Here is a 22,182-nt window from a genome sequence, read left to right as displayed (position 1 = left end):
GATAAATAGTTTAGTTAGCCTGTTCCTAAAATGTAGGTCTTTCTTTAAGAGTAAATATTCACAGTCAATCTACAAAACACTTTCTTCTTTTTGAAATAAGTATTGCCTTTTTTTCTTACTGTTAGAGGCAATGTTTCCCTCTCTATCTAATAATTATGCTGAAGTAAACCAGGGTGTTTTAGATACAGGCTCACAAAATTATATATCACACCTTCATCAAAAAAATCAGAATGAGAACATTTTAATTTCTTACTACATCCTTAGAGATTTACAATTTTATAAGAAAATGATAAAGCTCAGACTCATTATTGCCCAACTATCAATTGTATATCATCAGGTGTCAGTTGTAACATATTTCCATTTGAAAAGAGTGTAATTAAATCCAGAAGAACCATTAAGTTCCACCAGACTTCATACATTTGTAAATGATGCTCCATTTTTTTGGCACCAGATACTTTTTATTCCTGGATGGTGCAAATTAGTATTTGTCTAAGTTGTTTCAATATAAAACCAATACATGTTAAACAATTATACATGTGTCATTATAAAGAGACCAGTTCATATACGGTGACATAGCCAGGATTCTTTGGATATCTGGGATGGCAGAGGACAGCTATGGGGGTGGCATATTAAATGATATCCTTTGCCTTCTAAAATACTAGGTACTACTAAAAGGTGTACTATTATTCTTCTCTGCACCAATACCTGTTTTATAGTGTGTGCAAGCCAAAGCCGGAATCCTGGCTTTCACACAGTTGCATGGGAACAATCATTAACAATCTGCTGCATATTTGCCAACACCAACCAATATATATTACATATACATATACAGTATATATATTACAATACAGTAGGTTACATGTACTTTACGCTCTTAAAAAACATTTAAGATGTGTCAAAATTGTTTCCAATGTTTATGCTTTCTTTTATTGGTAAATCTAAGACAGTATACGATTTTAGGTAACCTCTTAAATGGACTTTCAGCTGAGGTGGCACAGACATATTTACGGATGGCATGGGGTGGCACTTATAGTTCAGGTGGGTAGCTGCATCAGCATGCGAAGGCTGCAAAGGAACACGTAATAGGTTTATTCCATGCTGAAAAGAGAAAAAAACAAAACACAACATTTTGGCTGGGGAGCCTTCTTTGGCTGTGAGAAAGACAGGGCAGACAGCAAAGATTATAAAGCATAGGAGAACAAAAGCTGGGAGTGGAGGAGGTGGGAGCAGGGGAGAGGCAGAGAGGCCACTCAGGTGGTGCAAACTCGAAAGAGGTGAAGAGAAGTGTGAAGTCGAAACCTACAAATGAACACAGAGGATTAGAAAAAAACAAGTCTGTCGTTGAGAGAAGGGGAAAGGTGTGAACCAGGTTTCAGGATAATTTTAGTTTCTGATGTCTTTCTGCTATAGGAGTTTAAGAAATCCTTCTTTGGGAATGCAGATGGAAAGATCAATGTGATCAGTGATCAGTGTGAATCGTTGTGTTTCCTTTCTTCTCTTTTCAGCATGGAATAAACCTATTATTGTGCCTTTTGGGTGGCAATTGCCTTCTGGCTATGGCCCTGCAATATACATGCAGACACACAGATAATTTAAAGAGACCAATTAACTTACCAAGTATGCCTTTGGAAGGTGGGAAGAAAACCAATGCACCTGGAGAAAATCCACTTGAATACAGGATGTATAAGCAAGCACTCCACATAGACGGCACCTGCATTTCTAGATAAATATAATATGTAGTGTAGCAGAATATGAATGAACAAGGTTAACATTTTTCAAAAATTTTAGTTGCCATACTCAGAAAGTTATCTTTGTGTTTAAGATAAAGTCCATATTAGAGACAGCTCAACAGCCAAGACTTGGTTTCTGTAGCCTTTAGATACCATTGTAATGATTAGGCCCACTAATGCCGGTCCCCACTTAGCTTAGTGGATTGAAACAAAATAGATTTACTACCTTGCTGAAGGGTACAATTTGGAAGCAGGGACTTGAACTTGTCACTCAAGAATGCAAAGGTTTACCAGCTAAATTATACCACCCCTATTTTTGCTAATCAAAATAATATTATGTTGGTGTCATTGAAAGACAACATTAAATCAAAGCTAAACTTGTGTAACAATGTTAATAGCTAATAATAACATTTTTGTTTGTCTACGGGCAAGAAGAAATTTCCACATTTCAGAATTTAAAAAGCATTCCACTTCACACCAGTAATTTTACTCTACCATTAAAACAAAAGCAATTTTGTACACACCTAGGTACAGTATATAGATGAAGACAGAAGAGGTGTGTCTAAATATACTATACAGTACATAAAACACATGTATTTTCCATAAGTGACTTTGACATTGAATCTATGAAAACAAAGTATACCACATTTCTGCGATGTTTATTCCAGCATGCAGACCACTGCTCAAACGTGCCAAACCGGTTTTGAAACAAATCAGGGTATGGCCAGAGGGAGCCACTTAAGCATTAAAGGACTGCTTTGAGCACACAGACTGGAATATGTTTAGGGAGGCCACTACCTATGAAAACTATATCAATCTAGAGGAATATGCAGCAACTGTGTCTAGCTACATCAGCAAGTGCATAGATGACGTCACTATCTCTACATCTATTATCACACAGGCCAACCAGAAGACATAGCTGACCGCAGAGGTCCGTGCACTGCTAAGAACTCGCAATGCAGCATTTATATCAGGTGACAAGGAAGCCCTTAGGACTGCGAGGGCCATCTTGTCTCGTGCCATTAGGGAGGCAAAGCTCAACTACGCATGGAAGATTCACGGTCACTTCTTAGACACCGGAGACAAGCAGCGCATGTGACAGGGTATACAGGCCATAACTGACTACGGGTATACTCCATGCGCCAGTGACGGAGATGCCTCCCTTCCGGATGCGCCGAATGAGTTGAAATGCGAGATTTGAAGCACTAAGAACAGTGCCTGCGAGAAAGACCATATCTCCTCCTGATGATCAGGTGCTTTGCCTTTCTGCAGCTGATGTGAAGAAGACACTAGCAAAAGTTAACCCACGTAAGGCTGCTGGACCTGACAATATACCTAGTCGAATGCTCCAGGAATGTGCAGCACAGTTAGCTGATGTTTTTATAGACATTTTTAATATCTCCCTGTGCCAGGCAGTCATCCCTGTATGTTTCAAGACCACCACAATTAAACCATTGCCGACGAAGTCTACTGTGTCCTGTCTCAATGACTATCTTCCTGTGGCACTCACACCAATTGTCATGAAGTGCTTCTAAAGGCTAGTCATGGGCCACATGAAATCCAAAATCCACCTCTCTGGACCCCCTCAAGTTTGCGTATCGTCCCAACCGGTCTACCGATGATACTGTATCCCTCACTCTTCACCTTGCCCTGTCCCATCTGGATAAGAGGGACAATTATGTAAGAATATTGTTCATTGACTTCAGTTCAGCATTCAACACAATCATCCCCCAGAAACTGATAGAAAAAGAGAGCTTGCTGAACCTTAACACCTCCCTCTGTAACTAGATCCTGGACTTTCTGACCGAGAGACCTCAGACAGTCAGGATTGGAAATAACATCTCTAGTACCATGATACTGAACACTGGAACCCCCCAGGGCTGTGTACTCAGCCCACTCCTGTTCACGCTGATGACTCATGACTGCACAGTGCAAATTACATCATCAAGTTTGCTGATGACACGAAAGGGGTGGGCCTCATTAGTAACAACAATACAGAAAGGAGGTGGAGCAACTAGCGGACTAGTGCTTCAACAACAATCTGACTCAGAATCTCGATAAGACAAAAGAGATGATAATCAACTTCAGGAGGGCCACTTCCCACTGCACATCAATGGCTCCCCTGTGCAGACAGCTAGAAATACTAAGTTTCTTGGTGTGCATGACAGATGACCTAACCTAGCTAAAAAAGCACAACAACGTCTCCACTTCCTGCGGCGACTGAGAAAGGCAAATCTTCCGCCCCATATTATCCACATTATAAAGCATTTTGACAAACTGTATCATTGTTTGGTTTGGGAATTGTAAGGTCTCAGACCGCAAGTCCCTGCAACGAATTGCTAATACAGCAGAAAACATCATTGGAGCCTCCCTTCCATCCATTTAGGACATATACCACAAACACTCCACACACAAAGCCTCCAGTATTGTTGACGATCCCTCCCACCACTTCTGCAACCTCTTTGCCCTCCTACCATCTGGTAAAAGGTATCGCAGTATACGGGTCAGCTCCACCACACTCCATAACAGCTTTTTTACACAGACTGTCAGGCTCCTCAACACCCTGGTATTTACTGCACCTACTCCAAATCTGGAAATTTAGTTATTTTTTGTCTAATGTCAGGCATACTGTCTGATGTATTCTTTGCACAATCCTTTGCACAATCCTTTAAAGTAAATTGCACTATGCACATTTCACTTTATGTACTCTGTCAGAAATGTCTATGTCTACATTGTCTATAGCATTGTTTTGTCAGTGTCTGTCTCTATTCTCACTGTAGACCCGGAGAACGATATCTCGCTCCTCTGTATACTTGTATATGTCTGGACTGACAAATAAACTTGAACTTGAACATAGTACTTTTAAAGTGACAATCAGAATATTTTCTGATAATTTTAGCTGTTAGATGAAAATATCATTATAAATGCAAAAGGTTCAAGCAAAAACGTTATTTAATTAAATGTTAAACTTTCCCATTGTATAAAACAGATCAAGAAACTGCTTAGAAATACAACACAGACTTCTCAGAGATTTAGAGAGACCATAGAGACATTTTTACATGTGATATAAAGCGAAACTAGGACTGACCGATGTCACAGCTCCCCCCAAAGGATACTGGAAATATCAAACAACACAAACAAAATCTCAGGCAAATGGTTATAAAACGCAAACATTATTTTAACTATTTTAATAAGTTATTGGAACTGTTTATGTAGGAAAAATATGTTTACAGATATGCAAGCAAAATTTTAAAACTTCTTTTAAAAATTAAATGTAAAAGTTAAATACTGTTGCTAGTAATGTTAAAAGTTTAAAAGTCAAATAGATTACAACAAAGTAATCTGTAAGTAAGTTTAAAAAACGATTTATTAATCTCATTTCTATTTCTTTCATTAACATATTGAATAACTGTACTATTTGCCATTTAAATATTTTATTTATAGTGTATTACATATAATATATTATCTTTATAACATATAATAATTTGTGTGAAAGTACCTAAAGTGTGAATATAAACATTTCTTTTATATGGATTTTGGACAGTTAATGTCAGTTCCTCAAGTGCGGTAAGAGAAATTACAATTTTAGAAGATCATTTTTTATTTATCCACACTATCTTTCTCTTACGTTATACTTGTAACTAACCATTTGTATTTTTAATACAGATTTAATGAGAAAGTGGTATGTTCCAAAATAATAAGACATACAGTACTGTACATAATCGATAAGTTTCACAGTGTTGCTAGTAATATGCTTAAGATTATTTTCATTTGTCAACATTATTGTCAAGTTCTTAAACTTCTGTTTTTTTCACACTTTCAATGTCATCTTCATTTGTGCAAGTTCGTGTCCTTGAGTCTGATGACTAAGAAATGCCTGTCTGAAGAGCTTCATTACATTTACATTTAAATTAAAGGGTTATTTAATTTAAACCAAATATGTTACTGTGCATACATTCTGCTAAAAGAACCTTTTGTGTTGTACAATTGGATCCATCTTGGAATTCACAATAGATAACTCCAGTTATTAAAATCTATGAAAAAGGTTGTAAGTACTATTAATTGCAAATTAATATCCTTTATTCGTATTTTGCATCACTAAATTCATGAAACAGAAAGAAGTCTTGAGATTATAACTATAAAGTCATCGTCTTTTAAAATATTGCAACAATTAATTCAATAAACAATATATTCAGATTCAACAATTATTTTTTTCCCTTGAAAGGTTTGACCTCAGAAAGCTGCAAAGTCTTTGGTCCAGTAGGCATAAGCACACTATTATTATGGTGCAGAAAGTTCTAAAAAGTGTAAAAAATATCTGAAGGTCAAGCGTTCCTCATAACATTTTTTTTTAATGTAAGCATTCTGGAACAAGACCTTTCCATCATGCTTATTCCTTGAGTGTGAGTTACTAAATAGTAATAGCTAGACTGACTGTGTACAGTTGAGTTGCACTGGGCCAACAGAAATGAGAACACTAAAGTGTCACCCATGCTGAATAGATACAGATATTGCTGAATTTCTGCAATTTTTCTGAAGGGTCAAAGGGATGTTTTCTGCTGCTTGTCATTACACACTGTTTGAACAAGTATTTGCCTGCTAATTAACCATCAAGTGCCTTCAGTTTGGACCTGGCAACAGCTGTACTCCATTTAGAAACTTTTAAAGTCAATTATTCATGTAATAATTGGATTCAACAGAAGATTAAGAGGAAACGTGCCCTAACAGCAGTTAACTTTAATCTTCTTGTTAGCCGGGTGCTGAGAGGGTATGGTAATAGGGGGAAGATGTTTTCTGTTCTAAAAGTATAATAGGTCTTTAATGTATTGAGCAATTCATTTTTAAAGCACAAGCAGCAAACTATAACCAAAGTAATATTTTGACCAATTCCAGTGTGTTACATTATCCAAAAGCTGTTTCTTTACTGTTATACATTGACTTTTATGTTTTTCAATGTCCTCCATGTATATGGATATGATTTACCACTTCAACAAGGCATTCAACTGGAGATCCTCAGATCCCAAGAACTGACTTTCTGTATCTACCCTAGTGTCACTTGGAATCACATCAACGTATTCTCAAATTCTTCCAAAGTACAGGAGATTTGTTTATGAAGACTTAAATTCCGGCTCAAATGAAACCACAAAAGATGTTGTTCCCGGTAGGCAGCATTTTTTTTTTCAAAACAGTCATACCCAATCACATTCTAAAATGAAAGGGCTTATGAAAACTGCCTTTTCTACAGTGAAGCTGCAAACTACCAATGGGTGGATTACTCAGGCCACCCAGAAGTACATTCTAATTACATCCCATCTAAATAGGCAGTGGGTAGCTGTCCTCCAAACAAGACCTTTGAATATTAGTGATACTATTATAAACACAGTGAATGTACAGTAGGATAGAATAAACTATAAAGATATACCCTTCTCCAACCATTTTAACTGATAATGTTTCCAACATGATTGTAGAATGTAGGGCCCCAAATTGACTATTTTGCCCATATATTGAACTTGGCAACATTGTCTGCCATAAAAATGATGAAGATGCATAGAGAGACTCATTCACCATCTATTTATTACATAATCAACAGCTGACTGAGTGTTCTCCAAATGATATTCTGTGGGTAGCTCTTTCAAAGTCTCCATACGGATTTCTCTGTCAATACTGATCTTTGACTGGAGGTAGCCAATAAAGAATCTTCGCTGCTAGTCACCATGATCTTTACTGCTAAAAGCAATATCTTGAATATGTTTTTTTGAGGAGGGGAAGAAAGTCTGGCAGCAAGTCTCAGGACTGAATTAGTTGTATTTGTTTTGTCACCAGTGATTAAGCAGTGAAGGAATGCACCTCTGAATGTCATGACATTTTTCCGCAAAGAAAAAGTTTTCCATTAACATCAAATGTTGTTCTAATTTCTAGATTTCACACAATTTCTGTCAGATAAATTTATCTGTAATGCAAATGTATTTATTATAAAGTAAAGAAGGCAATTATTTAATGGTTTTCTTGGCCACTATGGACTGAGTGAGCCGCTCTATAAATTGATGTATATTTTTATTGAAAAGGATACTTTTGAACCTTTTTTTGAATGTTATAGATTATAATCTAGATTTTTGAGCATGACATTCTAACACGTGTCCAATCCTGATTTCAGTTTCCTGAAATCCTGATTTTGATTCCAAGAAACATCAGGTTTATAATGGTGTAAAAGGTTTATAATGGTGTAAAAAACCCTAGAACATTTGAAGAATGGTTTGTTTGATTTCAGTTAAACTGTTCTTCTATCGATTTTCAAACAGGAGAATGTACTCAAATACATATTGAAGTTAAGGAATGGTGTGATGTAAGGTCCTTTTATGTATCACCTACAAATGACCAAAAAAGACAAAATAAATATAAAGAATAATAGCGATATAACAAAAAAGAATGCAATAAAAGTTCAAATAAAGGGAGTGGTGGGGTGCTATTACTATATGCGTGCTTCCTGAGAAATCCACTCTTAACTACTCAATACTCTTGGTAATAAACATCTTACAGTTATGTGATTTAATTTAAATGGTTAAATTCCTGTGTTGTTTATTTACTTGGAAAGACACAAAAGGGCTTTGTTCAATATTCCTAAGCTTAAAAAGAGACTCACTAATGACTAGTTATTTTACAGAAATAACTGATTTACTTGAAGGGAGGAGATGTTTGAACTTTCACTCTGTCATCACTAACGTTTTCCTAGTCAAAAGTCATATCGGAATTATTTGTAAACTGCTGTTATCCTGAAGGATTCTATGAGCTTCCCTCTGAAGGTTTTGGGTCTGAGATCATACCCAAGTTCAGAGAGCATGGACTAGTGTACTGTCCTCTACCTTACACTTCCAACAATCTATGGAATACTTCATTCTCACTGTCATTAGGAGAGGTCCATTAAAACTAAAAGTTAAAGTATCTTAAAGTATGTGCTGCACTTTATTGTAAATTTCCATAGGGGCTGATTGCAAATGTCATTTGATTTAATTTAGTTTTTGTTTCTGTACCATGAGTCTCTCTATTTCAATACTTTATCATATTTTTTGTCTTTAAAAATTCAATAATAATTTAAAAATTACTTTATTAATTCTCTGAGACTTTTATTTACCTTCACTGTCTTAATTTGTTGTACTTCTTCACACAAACAGTTTTACTTTCTCTCTTTATTACCAAAAATATATACAGTATATATATATACTGTATATAAATGGTGCATATCAAAGATTCAAAAGAAATGAATTTTGTTTCTTCCATTTTCAGATGGTAGGTGTTATGATAATATTTACGCTACTGACCACCTTCTTGAACATTCACATACATGGATTTTGAAACTAAAAAGTCACCCTGCTTAATTTGCTACTAGGAAGCTCTTAGACACTGCTAATAGCTTAGTCTTGCCCTTTAGTGAAATTTCCTGACAGATTTGCTTAACACTGTTTAGATCTTTGATCATAAGGAAAAGTCAATCACTTTGACCTTTCACTGCATAAATACTTCCTTGGGACGTTCTAAACTATGGTCAAAATCAGTTTACAAAAGACAATAAAGAAACACCCCTTTTCATTTTAATGAAGGCTGGCAATTGTTCATACAGTACGTAGACTTCCTATAATCCACATAACAATCATATCAAGATCTTTATCTAGCTCTGTATTTTTGGATTTTCAATGACAGCAAAATAGATACATTTGAATAAAATTAATAACTTTTCTTTTCTCTTCTTTGAAAATAACAAAGAGTTAAATATTAACTGTAAGTGCCTGTTATATACAGTATGTATATATATATACTGAAAGGAAGATTGTCAAGTATAATATTAGAGGGGCTTTTTAACAGTGTCTTAATAACTTTTCTGTTTTTGAAAGAAGTATATCATTTAAATCTTTCATGGGTAACTGACCTCCATTGTTACTGTCAGTAATGACCTGATTAAACATGCATATACAGTACATGCATGTAAAGCATGCATGTAATTTTTGTTATTAATTTAACAAAACATAAATGTTTTCACTATGTAATACATAGTTGTTTGAAAATAAACATCAGTATACTGTATGGAAATCAATTTTCTATGAACAGCAAGCAGATCAAAACACACAATACAGTATTCAAAGCTTTGCTATTAGTGATTTCAAATCTCTTTTGTGAACTCAACCATACCTGAAAACAATCTTAAAGCCAACACTACGAATGTAAAGTATACTGTGTGTAGACTTTTTGATTCCCACGCCTTTCATAATATAAATAAAAAGTTGTGAGTGCACATGGTTTTTGTGGTACAGACTACTGTTTTGAAATGCCATCATTACATTTGTATAAGGCATTCATCCATGGAAACCACCAGATTGGATGATACTACATCTGCTGAGGACTGAAAAAGTAGCTGATTGTCAGCATGTTCTAGCTATTTTCATGAACACTGTCCATTTTTTTTTTTAAAATTCTAATGTAGCAGAGACTCCTGCTGGTTAGCGCAGCCTATGGCATATGTGGCATAAGTGGAAAAAAAGTGACTCACTTGACTCACAGTTTAAGGGGAGCATCCTGTTTTACAATAGGATTTAAAAAATATCTACCTCATACAGTAAGTAGGATTCCATTGGATTGAAACTGTGCTCAGACAGGAATTATTAGAATCCTCATTTTTGTAACCAACCTGTGGCTCATCTCACCCAAGATGTAGTTTAATGTGTGATATTTTATGGAGTTCCAGGCTCAGCAGGGGTCCTGGCTTACCCAGCTTCAAAGGAACTCCAGTCAGGTCAGCAGTACAACTCAAGGGGGAGCTGTCCCTTAATAGGCATGACACCAGGAAGACCACTGTCAGTCTAAAAAGCTTACAACATGTCCTTATTTGTAGAAAGTTCAGGTGGGTAGCTGCGTCGGCATGCGTAGGCTGCAAAGGAACAAGTGATAGGTTTATTCCATGCTGAAAAAAAGAAGAAAGAGAACACAACGTTTCGGCCGTGGAGCCTTCTTCAGGTGTGTCACACCTGAAGAAGGCTCCACGGCCGAAACGTTGTGTTCTCTTTCTTCTTTTTTTCAGCATGGAATAAACCTATTACTTGTTCCTTATTTGTAGAAATACACATGTGCTAACAGGGAACATCCTGTTTGTCAAATATGAAACGTGTGTATTTTTTTTCAAGGAAGTTGTGAGATGAGATTGAATCCTAGGTTAGGAAGAAAATATTTAAATCTTAACAATATGTATTGTAGAGATAAATGCTCCCAATTCTATTTCTTTAATTAAATCCAGATGATCTTCAACACAATATTGTTTTAATATGTGAACAGGCTTAGTGGATATCATATTTCGTCTTAGGAATACCGAGTACAAGAGAGGATCTGTACTGCAGATTTCATTTTGGTGATAAATTCAACATTTGTATCCAGCGACTATATTGCATGACCAGCCAGCTGAACAGGTGATAAAAACCATATTGCATTGTTCGTTTCCTAATCCTTTTCCAATGTTTGTTAGTAAAAATCTATTTACAATGCTAAAACAAACTAATTTCTGTTTACTGTACATATTATATGATGACCTATGGAGTAATTGTACATTGTTGTGTGAATATTTTCAGAAATGACTCACACTGTACATAACATAACAATTTCTGAGAACTTGTCTGTGATGTCTAAAGGATACTAAATATTATTTCTGCCTTGATGCAAAGAATATAGAATTACATCAGTTTATCTTTATGTTGTATGCACCCTATAAGCACCAGGTAACTAATTTTTTGAAACACTGAAAAGTAAATTACAGTGAGTAGTGGATGATATTGGGTTATATTACTCTTTACAGATCATTATTAAGAGATTCTGTGTCCAGGTGAATTTTGACCCGAACACCAATTAACAGGAGCATTACAAAAAATGTTGTTTTGGTCTAGGCGGGCATTATGATCAATGGCCACATGCATGAAGACATCTTTGAAGTCAGGTCCTTGAATGGTCTGAGAACCTCTGATAGTATGTTCATTTTTCCGAGGTGTTGTTGAGCCTTTAATGGTTGATACAATTCTCCCACAGATGGTCCAGTTGATAGATCAATTTGTGAGACAACAGGATTTGAACTCCATGTAAATGCCTGAGATGCCTTACATTAATAAGAATCAATTCTATGATCTCTCTAGGAGCTCAAATGTGCCTTACAAAAGTACAATATAATATCCTCCAGCTTATTTGATAACCTTATCTGCTGTATGAGAAGACACTGCAAAAAGTGAATTACTGTAAGAGATGAGCATGTTTCATTGACATTTTAGTGGATTCCTTATTTCATGATCATAGTTAACTTTTTCAATATTTTATTTCTATATGTATACATAAGTATCTTAACTGCTCACCTTTCCCTTTTTTTATGATAATGTATTCCTATCAAGATCTCTTGTTCTTTTATGTTTATACCTTATGTGTCTCACATGAAGTTAGGAAAGAACAGACAATGCAGAAATAACAACTAAAATAATGCTATTTGCTAAACTGAAGCTATGCAAATAACATTTATTACAAGTAACATTACATATCTGTAATAGGAAACTGGTAAAGATACTGAAAGGATCATCAAATACAATAAAAACAGCAAATTTGTTTAATCATAATTAATAATTAATGATGATAGCAGAACTGAAGGGCAACAGAAAATAAAGCTATAGGTAATTAACTGTTAGTAGTATTAGAAACAAATTACGTGAGACAGACATTACCACATTAGCAAGCAATTACACAATACAATTATTTGAATCACAAAAACATTGCTAAATGTAAAATATAGCAGATATAACATTAGTATACTGTTCAGAGACTGGAAAGTTAGAAGAGGCAGAGGTTTAACATTATGTAGAGTATTCAGGTTAAGAAACTAAAAGAACTCCTTAAATGAGCATTCAGGTTAAGAAACTAAAGCTAGAGGAATCAAGAGTCCTAAAATCTGTATAGACCAAACACATTGAAAACATTCCAATTGTAAAGGTTTAGGAGTACTGTAGACAACCAAATTCAGATGTTTATTATAATCCAACTCTTTATAATAACATTTAAGAATTTATGTGCAAAGGAAGAAGTAGTTTATATGGGTGACTTCACAATCTCCCACATAGATTGTAAAAAACTTATAGGAATGTCACCTAGGTAGGTAGACGCAGTTAATGACTGCTCTTTCACCCAGTTTTTTGGATCTCGTGCAAAAGGAAGTGCTTGTCTTTTCAAACAACAGAGAATGAAGCAAACTGAGAACCATAAGGGAATTGTGATTATTATATGATATGCTTTGATATGTATTTTGAAATTATAGAGGTTGAGTCCAAAGCAAAAGTTTAAATTTTAAACTTTACATTTTAAAGTTTAAATGCTTTAAATTTTAAAGCAGACTTAGAAGAATTGAGATGAAGCTTAATAAATGTAGAGTAGAATAAGAGATATATAAAATTAGTGGAGAATGGATGGCTAATAATTCAGTAGGTTCCACTTGTAGCACAAATGTATCCAAAAAGTGAGCAAATATAAAGTAAAAAAAAATAGTTTGAATAAGCCAATTAGGAAAAATAAAGGGGAAAGAACATGCTTAATGAAATTATTAAAAATGAAAAGGAAGAAGAGAAAAGGAGCACTATGGTAAAAGGATACTAGGAAATAATGGAATAGTGAATATTGAAGTGAATGATAAAATAAAAACTGAAATATGTTGATTGTATAATTATTCAGACCCATGAACGCAATATCTGGTGGAAGAACCTTCGGCTGCTATTATAGCCAGAAGACCTTTTGGATAAGCCTCTACCAATGTCTTACATTGTTTTGTTGCAATTTTTGTTCATTTCTCTTGAGAGGTTTTCTCAGGCTCTCTCAAGTTGGTTGGGGATTACTACAGGACAGAAGGTTTCAATTCTATCCACACATTCTCTACAGAATTCAAGGCAAGACATTGACTGGGCCACTGAAGGACATTAATTTCTTATCTTTAATTGGTCTAATGCTTTGGATCATTGTCTTGCTAGAAGGAACATCTTCACACTAGTTTTAGGTCTTTAGGAAATTGAACCAGGTTTTCCAATAGTTTTTGCCTGTACTTTGATCCATCCATTTTTATTTCAATTCTAACAAGTTTTCTAGTCCTTTTTGAGGAGAAGCATACTGTACCAATGGCATGATGCTGTCCCTTCCATGATTGAGTGTAGGGATGGTGTTGATGGGTAGACAGCTGTGTTGGTGGGTCTGTCCCAAAAGGTAACACTTAGTGTTCAGACCAATAAATTTCAGTTGGGTCTCATCTGATCACAACACATTTTGCCACATTTTTGCAAGATCACTCAGGTGCTTTACAGCTGCAAACTTCATGTGGTTGGTGAGATACATTTTCCACTTTGCTGTACAGAGTACCATACGGGCTATAATATAATATATTATTGACTCGTGCATATTTTCTGCTATCTGACCCATTGAACTCTAGATCTTTCAAAGTTATCATTGGCCTCATTGTGGCAGCAATCACCAGTTTCCTACTTGCCCATTTCCTCAGTTTGGAGGGATGACTTAATCTTGGCAGTGTCTGGGAGGTAAAATGCACCTTTAATTTCTTGAAGATTGAGTAGACTGTACTGTATTGATATGAACTTTGAAAGCACTTTAGTCTTCATATTTGAATCTTTTAAATTCACTATCTGACCGAGGAACAGAAAGATGTTTTTTATTCTGAAATTGTGAAAACCACCTTTGTGGTACAAAAACAGAGGCCACTTACAGATTAAGTAGTTTGTTTAGGTAGTTTTATGCACCTTATTTAATTTAGGCTTGCCACAGCAAAGGGTTTGAATTCTTTTGCAATTTTAACAGTACCACATTCTTTCATATAAATGATATTTTTACTTTTTTTGCTTTGAATGTATGTAGTAGGTTTTGTATACAACAAAAAACAATTGCCATTTCAAAGTGTCATGATATCAAGTTTTTAGGCAACAAAATGTGAAAAAAATGTTATCTGAATGTTTTTGCAAGACTATGTACATGAATATTTCACTCAGGTGTTCACTGAGAAGTCAAAAATATGCCTCAGAAGGACCACGTTCTGTGTTAAATAGTATGAGCATAGATGAGGAACACAAAACACTCAAGACTAATACATCCCCAGGGATCATAAGACCTTGGCACAACATTTCCAACACTTACTCAAAATAGCACCCAAGGACTAGAGAATTGTTAATGTAGTGCCCATACATAAAAAGGGTGATCCAAGTAATTACAGACCAATAACACCAACTTATATTACATGTAAGGTTATGGAAACAATTACCAGAAATAATTTAGTAAATTGAGAATCACCAATTTGGAAATCAGATACTAGGCACGTAGTATTTATAATTCTCAAAGGCATTTACAGTACTTAGAGTACTTCTTAAGAACAAACACTGAATGTACAAAAAAGAGGACACAGGGGGAAACTACACAGAAATGCATTGAAAATAGAGGACAGAAGGCCCTTGACTTCTTTCAAAAAATGGCTAAATGAGATCTTTGGAATTATTACCACATTGAAGGCAGATAAGTGAAACATCCTCCTCTCATTTGTAAATCTTCATATGGTCTCATGGTTATGAGGCATCTAGCAACCTGGAGCCTGTTTCTGATGCACAAGGTGCAATGCAAATCTACCTTTAAGACAGAACTCCAATCCATCACAGAACATACACACAAACAGGACAATGCAGAGACGGGAAGTTGAAGAAATTCCTTTGCAAACCAGACAAAATCCATGTGGCTGACCATGAAAACTCATGCACCCAATGCCAGAATAAACCTTAATACCTATGACCTGTGAGGCAGATATGCTGTAATGACACTGCTCCACAACGGGATCATCTACATCAAACAAGCAATCCACACACATCAAAAAGAAAATAGTTTTGATGATGGCAATGATGACACTATAATACACTTTTTCATTCATCACACAGTTCCTTTGTCATTTTGTTTTGAATTGTTCTGAATAATCAATTTATTTTTATGTAAATTATTCACAAGAAAGGAATTATATTGTAACAATTTCCTATTACTTAAAAGTTGTTTCACTATTGTAACTTTTCAGTGCAACTATTGACTGTCCATAAAAATTCACTTTGTGTATAGACAAAATTACAGTTTTCTACTGGTAGTAATGACAAGAAAGACATTCCTCAGTAAGTACACTATAACTACATGTAATGGTAAATAATGACAACATAGTTACAGTACTTGTAATTACATAACTGTTTACACTGACCTGATTGGGTAAATGTAGTATTTCTGATCACACTTAAATTGTTGTTTTTAGTTGGAGAATCCCAAAACATTTTATACTTTAAAAGTGTGTTAGAAGAAAGTTTTTTGAAGTTGTCATACCTTGTCATATTAAAGCTTTGGCCAAGTTGTAGATTTAATACTTTTTTCATTTACATATAATATGTGAGGGGGTTCTACTTTTTTTATCATCCTTGCTGTAGCGTTTGTATTCAAACTATGATGTAAGGTTCTGTCCAGCCAGAGCATTAAAAGGGTGACGTGGATATATTAGATATATACAATATATAGATATACTGTATATAAAGCAATTTCCCTCTGGATTGTGCTTTATATATACTGTAGTATGAACCAATGATTTGAAATAATAACTCTTTATTATAGAAAAGAATGAAATTAGCAAGGTTTCTTGTTTTAACCTGACGTTTCTGATAATAGAAACAAGAATCTTTTTCCATGCTGTATCATGAAGATGATGATGAGTAGACCTATGTCAAAAGATTTAGTCATTAATGTAATGTAATTAGTATTATTTAGAGTGAGGATGTTCTTTTTCTTTTTGATCCTATGACTTTAAAGTTTATAATCTCTAGTACATATTCAATGGTTCAGCTAGGTAATCTATATTTTTTCATAAATGAGGAGACATAGCCTTTTAGGGAAAAAAAATGTTGAATGTAGGTAAGATTTTGTATTCTGTTATGATGCTGTGATTTGTAGCAATGGAAGGATCAAAGAACAATTTAAAATCTTTATGTAAAAAGGTATATAAAGATTAGGTAATTCTGAAAATTAATTATAGCATCCACATGCTTACTATTTCCCACATTTAAATAATCTAACATTACAACCATGCAATCAATAATACACGTGAATAGATGATCAGAGGTTGATGTTCCATGTACTTGAAGCAGATACTTCATTTTTACATGCTGTATTTAACGTATCCAGAATTTTACAGTTTTCCAAACAATGTCTGCATTTTGGGTTGAAGGTGAAGCTACCAGTTTAGTGCCGAGGAGTAATCTAATTTTAAATGTAATTCAATAGGTTATGACCTTCCCTGTCTTTCAATACCCAGGTTGCATGTATCTGAATCTATTTTGTGTAAACCAGAGAGATGCAGTCTTTATAACCTGCACATACTGTATCTGATGTATGTTACAGTTATACTGTTTTTAATTGGTTGTTAGCAGGCTGTTTCCAGGGCAGTTATGTCCTTGATTTAATTCAGTGACCATCAACACACACACAATCCTAAATGGGATAACATAGGACATGTTACTTTTCTTCTGTTACATTTAGGATTTTTAAGTACATTAATTTGCAATTAATTTATCATCATTTATGCTTATATTTACCATTGAAAACAAATGTGGACATATGTAAAAAAATGTTTTAGCACTGGAGAGAAAATATGTATCCAAGAAAAGTCTTGGAAAATTGCATGCAGAATAAATTATGTTGAATGATTTATTTTCCTTGAGCTTTGCTTACTGAAAGTGCCACTGTTATCTTTGCACTATAACAGTTTAAAAATTGGTGTTACCATTCCTCACAGTGTATGTCTGCGCATTGTTTTTAATTAAAATTTACAGAGTATAAAAAAGTTTATATAACCAGAACTTAATTGCATAACCTCGCCTGTTTTTTTCTGTATCTTCCTCTCATGTCTAAAGTGCCCTCAGTAAAGACTTATACTGCAGTTTTATATGTGTATTTATCAACAACAATCATCACACGTATTAAGGGCATAATTAAAAGCTAAGCAGGCATTACTTAAGAAATACTCCCCACATACTCTTTGTGTCTCTACACAAATTTGCTGTTCAAGCATTGGTCTAAGAAACATTTTCATTTAGTTCTACTGCACTTGATGAATAAAGAATTTCCTCTCAAAACCAAATTACAGGGCTAACTAAAACTGTTCCTTGTGATCTGTTATTTGGAGGTAATTTTCCAAACATGGCTGGAACTCATAGCCATGAGCTAGAATAGTATCTCTTGTGAACAGCTGCCACACAGTGTCCTTGCAGATCCCACACCCTCCCACCCTGAGGCCCACACTGGGCATAACCTGTGCTGCGCTTGTTAAATCCTTGCTAAGATTCTAATTACACAACAAGAATGCCATTTACCCACCTTTGCAGCGCTATTCTCGTAAAAAAAATGGTAACATCTTGTTTAAACTTGTTCAAAACCAGACAAGAAGGCATTTCAGACACTGATGATTATAAGTTTGTCAAAGTTTTTTTTTTCATTCTGAGGTGTTCTTTTGCATTTTATCCCTTACAAGGAGGAGTCGCTTTGTCTTCTGAACATAAATGGAAAAAAATACCCAATTAGTTAAGAACATTTTGTATTAGGCCTGTTCATTCATTTTCAAAGTCCCATTTTATCTCTGAAAGCTGTGTTTTGTACACATTTGCAATCTAATAGTTGTAAGAATGAGTTTGCCTTCTGAAGCAAACTGTTTGCCCTGTCCTTATTCTGAGACATAAAAAAACTCTGGAAAATAGGTTTATAAATATTTTATAGTTATTATTGGCATATGTGGCAAAAGGTACATGTCATTACAGTATGTTAAAATGAGCTACAGCAGATTCTAAGGGGTTTAAGAGAGGAGTAGTTTTGATAGATACTATATGTATTTCCTTTTTTGTTAAGTTGATAGTTATTTTTGCATTTTTGTCAGGGGTTTTATGCACATAAAGGTATAAAACGGGTTCTACCTTCCTACAATCCTTTGTTTTTTTTATTTAAACTTATGCCTTCTAAAAGATTTGTTTATACTGTTGCCATTGTTTTGGAATTGTTTTGGAATTGTGGCCTTGCAGTGCTGGGGTTTCTTCCAAAGTCCTAAGGCACAATCGTAGGCAAATGGCTTCTGGGAAAATTGGCCCTGGTGTGAGTGTGTATATGTTTGTGTGTGCCTTGTGGTTGTCTGGCGTCCCAGCTAGGGTGTATACTACCTTGGATCCGTTTGCTGGTTGAGGCTCCAGTGTCACCCATGACCCTTTACTGGATAAAGGGATAAGAAATTTAACAGAATAATTTAATTAGGTAATTTAACAGAACAAACAACAACAAGAGTGACAAAAAATCATTATTTTGTTAAATCATCAGAGTGTTACAGTGTCACGGCAGTCAGCACTCCTGTCACACAGGAGTCTATATCTGGAGAGTAAATAACATGTACGTGTAGTATAACTAAAGAGAATCTTCACAGTGTACATATTTTTACAGTCTTTTACAGAAGGTTCTGCTGTCTATTAATTGTGATGTCATGTACCTACAGCCAATGATGCAGCTTGGAATCTTCAGGGTGTCTGGGTTAAGGTCCACCAGAATCTGCTCAAGGCAATCTGAGGTCAAAAGAAGTTTCCTGACCATTGTAGACACAACCCATCCCTGATTCCTGGTCAGAAGGTATGGTTGCCCACGGAACACCTCCATCTTTGCATCCCATCCAGAAAGCTGGCTCCCTTAGGGTCATTCAGTGGATCAATCCTTTCACTTGTCATTTAGCCCTTCCTCAGTACCTCAGACATCACCTTTCTTCATCTTTCCATGTTTCACTTCTGAAACCTTTTTAGCTAAATCCTAGCTACAGATGACATTGTCTCATTTACCACCTTAATCACATTCTTTGAGATTATGAGAAAAATCGATTCCACCTGCTCATAATTAATGTCAGTAAACCACAGGATATTTAAGATCAGTTTCCATACTGCATCCAGTTTAGTCATAGAGCTTTGTCACCATCTTCGCATTCCTCTACCTTTTGTTCTCTCTGGTTTTTGGTATGGCTTTGTTTTGGTTTTGATTTTGTTTTTGAATTGCCCCTGTGCTTGCTACTGTGCTTTGGCTACAGACTTTGCTTGTTTCTCTTGGACTCTCTTTGTGGATTCCCCTTTGGTGTTTTGTTTTGTGATCTCCTGGTTGCTGTACTTGCCTGGCTTGTTTTTTAACTTTTCCTGGATTATTTCCCTCATTCCTGGTTTACCTGCAGTGGGTTCAACCCATTACATGGCCTACTGCTCTGCTTTAGGTAAAAAAAGCACATTCTAATTATCAGTTATTCCAAGAAAGGGCTTGATGAGATCCTGGCTGAGATCCATGATACAAGCAACAAAATGTGATAATTGAGCCAAATTGCCTCCTCTCGTTTGCAACTTCTCTCATGTTCTTATGTCCTGTGATTACAGCTCTAAACAGACAGATTCAATCTATGTTACTTAGCGCAATAACACATCTTGAAATTAATGGGTCTCCCAGACCTTAGCTCTATTCAGATGCTCTGGGATTAGTTTGAGAGGATAGCAGAAAGCAAGCAAATGGCAAAATAAATATCTTCTCAGCCCATTAGGACTGAATGAATACATATCCTTTTTGTGTTCTTATGTGTAAAAGAAAGCCTAGTGTGAATAAAGATGTAAATGCAAACAAGGGAGGACATTCTGATAAGAAATGTAGTGAACACCTTCAAAATATATCTATTGCTTCTCCCCCTGTATTTCATAAATATTCTATTATATGTGTATTTCTGCAGGCCCATACACTAAAACCATTCATTTTATAGGACATAGGACTTTTTAGAAGTGAGTATTCTGGCCTTGTGACAAAACTATAGCAACACTAGCTGGAAACAGGATGAAATGTGGATAATACTCAATTTAAAAAACATACTTACCATATGGACTTGATATACTGTAATACTATTCCTAAACAGTGTTTTTTTTAATAAACTACATTCTGAAAAAAGTAAAGAAACATACCCTGGAGGTAAAATTGCACTTTAATGCATATTTAAGCCATATTTGAACATGATCAGGTATATGCCATAGCTTTTAGAAAACTCTGAAAGTAAAAGAATAATCTTTAAAATTTAGGGAAAAAAATCTGGGTTGATACTACAACCATAAGGGAAAAATGCAAACAACAATAAATCAGTTTATTTAAAAGAAAACAATAACCATTTCCACCCCCACCCTCGAATAAGGAAAAAAAGTGTTTGTTTTGAAAACTTTGATGCAAACCAGATGAAAAAGATGAAGAGACATTAATGTTTCAAAAAGTCATGTCACTGCTTAATCTTTCATATCCTGCTCTGTTTGAACTGCAAATTTATATTTATAATATTCTTCAGTTCTGTATGTCTACTTTACTTTTGCATTAGCCTTTTGTTTATTGAGTATAATCCACTGCTGACATGTGGTACTTGTCAGGCTTACTAGAAAATCTAAGACTGTCTGAAAAATCTTATCTTTTACAGAAAAAATCTTTTCTTATCTTTTAAAAGAAAAATCTTTTACAGTAAAATAAAATTGAACTTTATGATACAAGTCAATGTACTTTTTATGCTTTACTAATACTATTAATAATAATTAGATATGTTATTTTGTATTTTTCATCCTAAAGAATCACAAAGTGCTTTACGTACTGTAGCAGTGATATGTGAATTCTGTTCCTGGATACTAAGTCTTGGTCAACCAACACTATTTACAGCAGCCACTTGTGTTTCAGAGTTCTCTTATTCCTGTAAAGATCAGGCCCAGCCTTGCTTAACTTCTAAGATCTAATGAAAGCACCCCCTCATCCTTGCCATAGAATCTGGGTAATAATGGGGGGGGGTCAGCATAGAAAGGGTGAATTACATAAGGACTCTTTAAGTTCTTGATCCCCAAGAGCCATGTCTCACATGCTTTTTACACACTATCAATTACTGAAAAAATGTCAGAAACAACACCAGCTTATTTACTGTAGGATTCTTTCTCTGAACAAAGTCGTGTGATCATAATGCGTGCAAAAAGATCCTCCTGATCTGATGGATGTTATCCAAATTTTTTCAGCATTCTTTTCCTACTTCATGCAGTAATACTCAATAATGACTTTTTTTACTTACAAATGTCAAAGATCCTTTGAAGTCTGGAGAAAACTGTATTTTCAATATTTCCTTGTGTCCCACTAGATAGTCGACTACAGTAGCTCCCTGCCGGAGTTCAGGTAATTTACTGAATTCATTATAAACTAAAACTGACCTGACTCCAGCCATTGAACTCCAGCACACTGATGATCCACTGATGGAGCATATACTGTACTTTGACAGAAACCAACAGTTTAAAACCATATGCTGTATACTGAAACACAT

The sequence above is a fragment of the Atractosteus spatula genome, chromosome 2 (assembly GCF_055471065.1).
Source record: "Atractosteus spatula isolate fAtrSpa1 chromosome 2, fAtrSpa1.hap1, whole genome shotgun sequence".
NCBI classification, from domain to species: Eukaryota; Metazoa; Chordata; class Actinopteri; order Semionotiformes; family Lepisosteidae; genus Atractosteus; species Atractosteus spatula.
The sequence above is the reverse complement of the archived record's forward strand: the minus strand, read 5'-3'. Positions refer to the sequence as shown.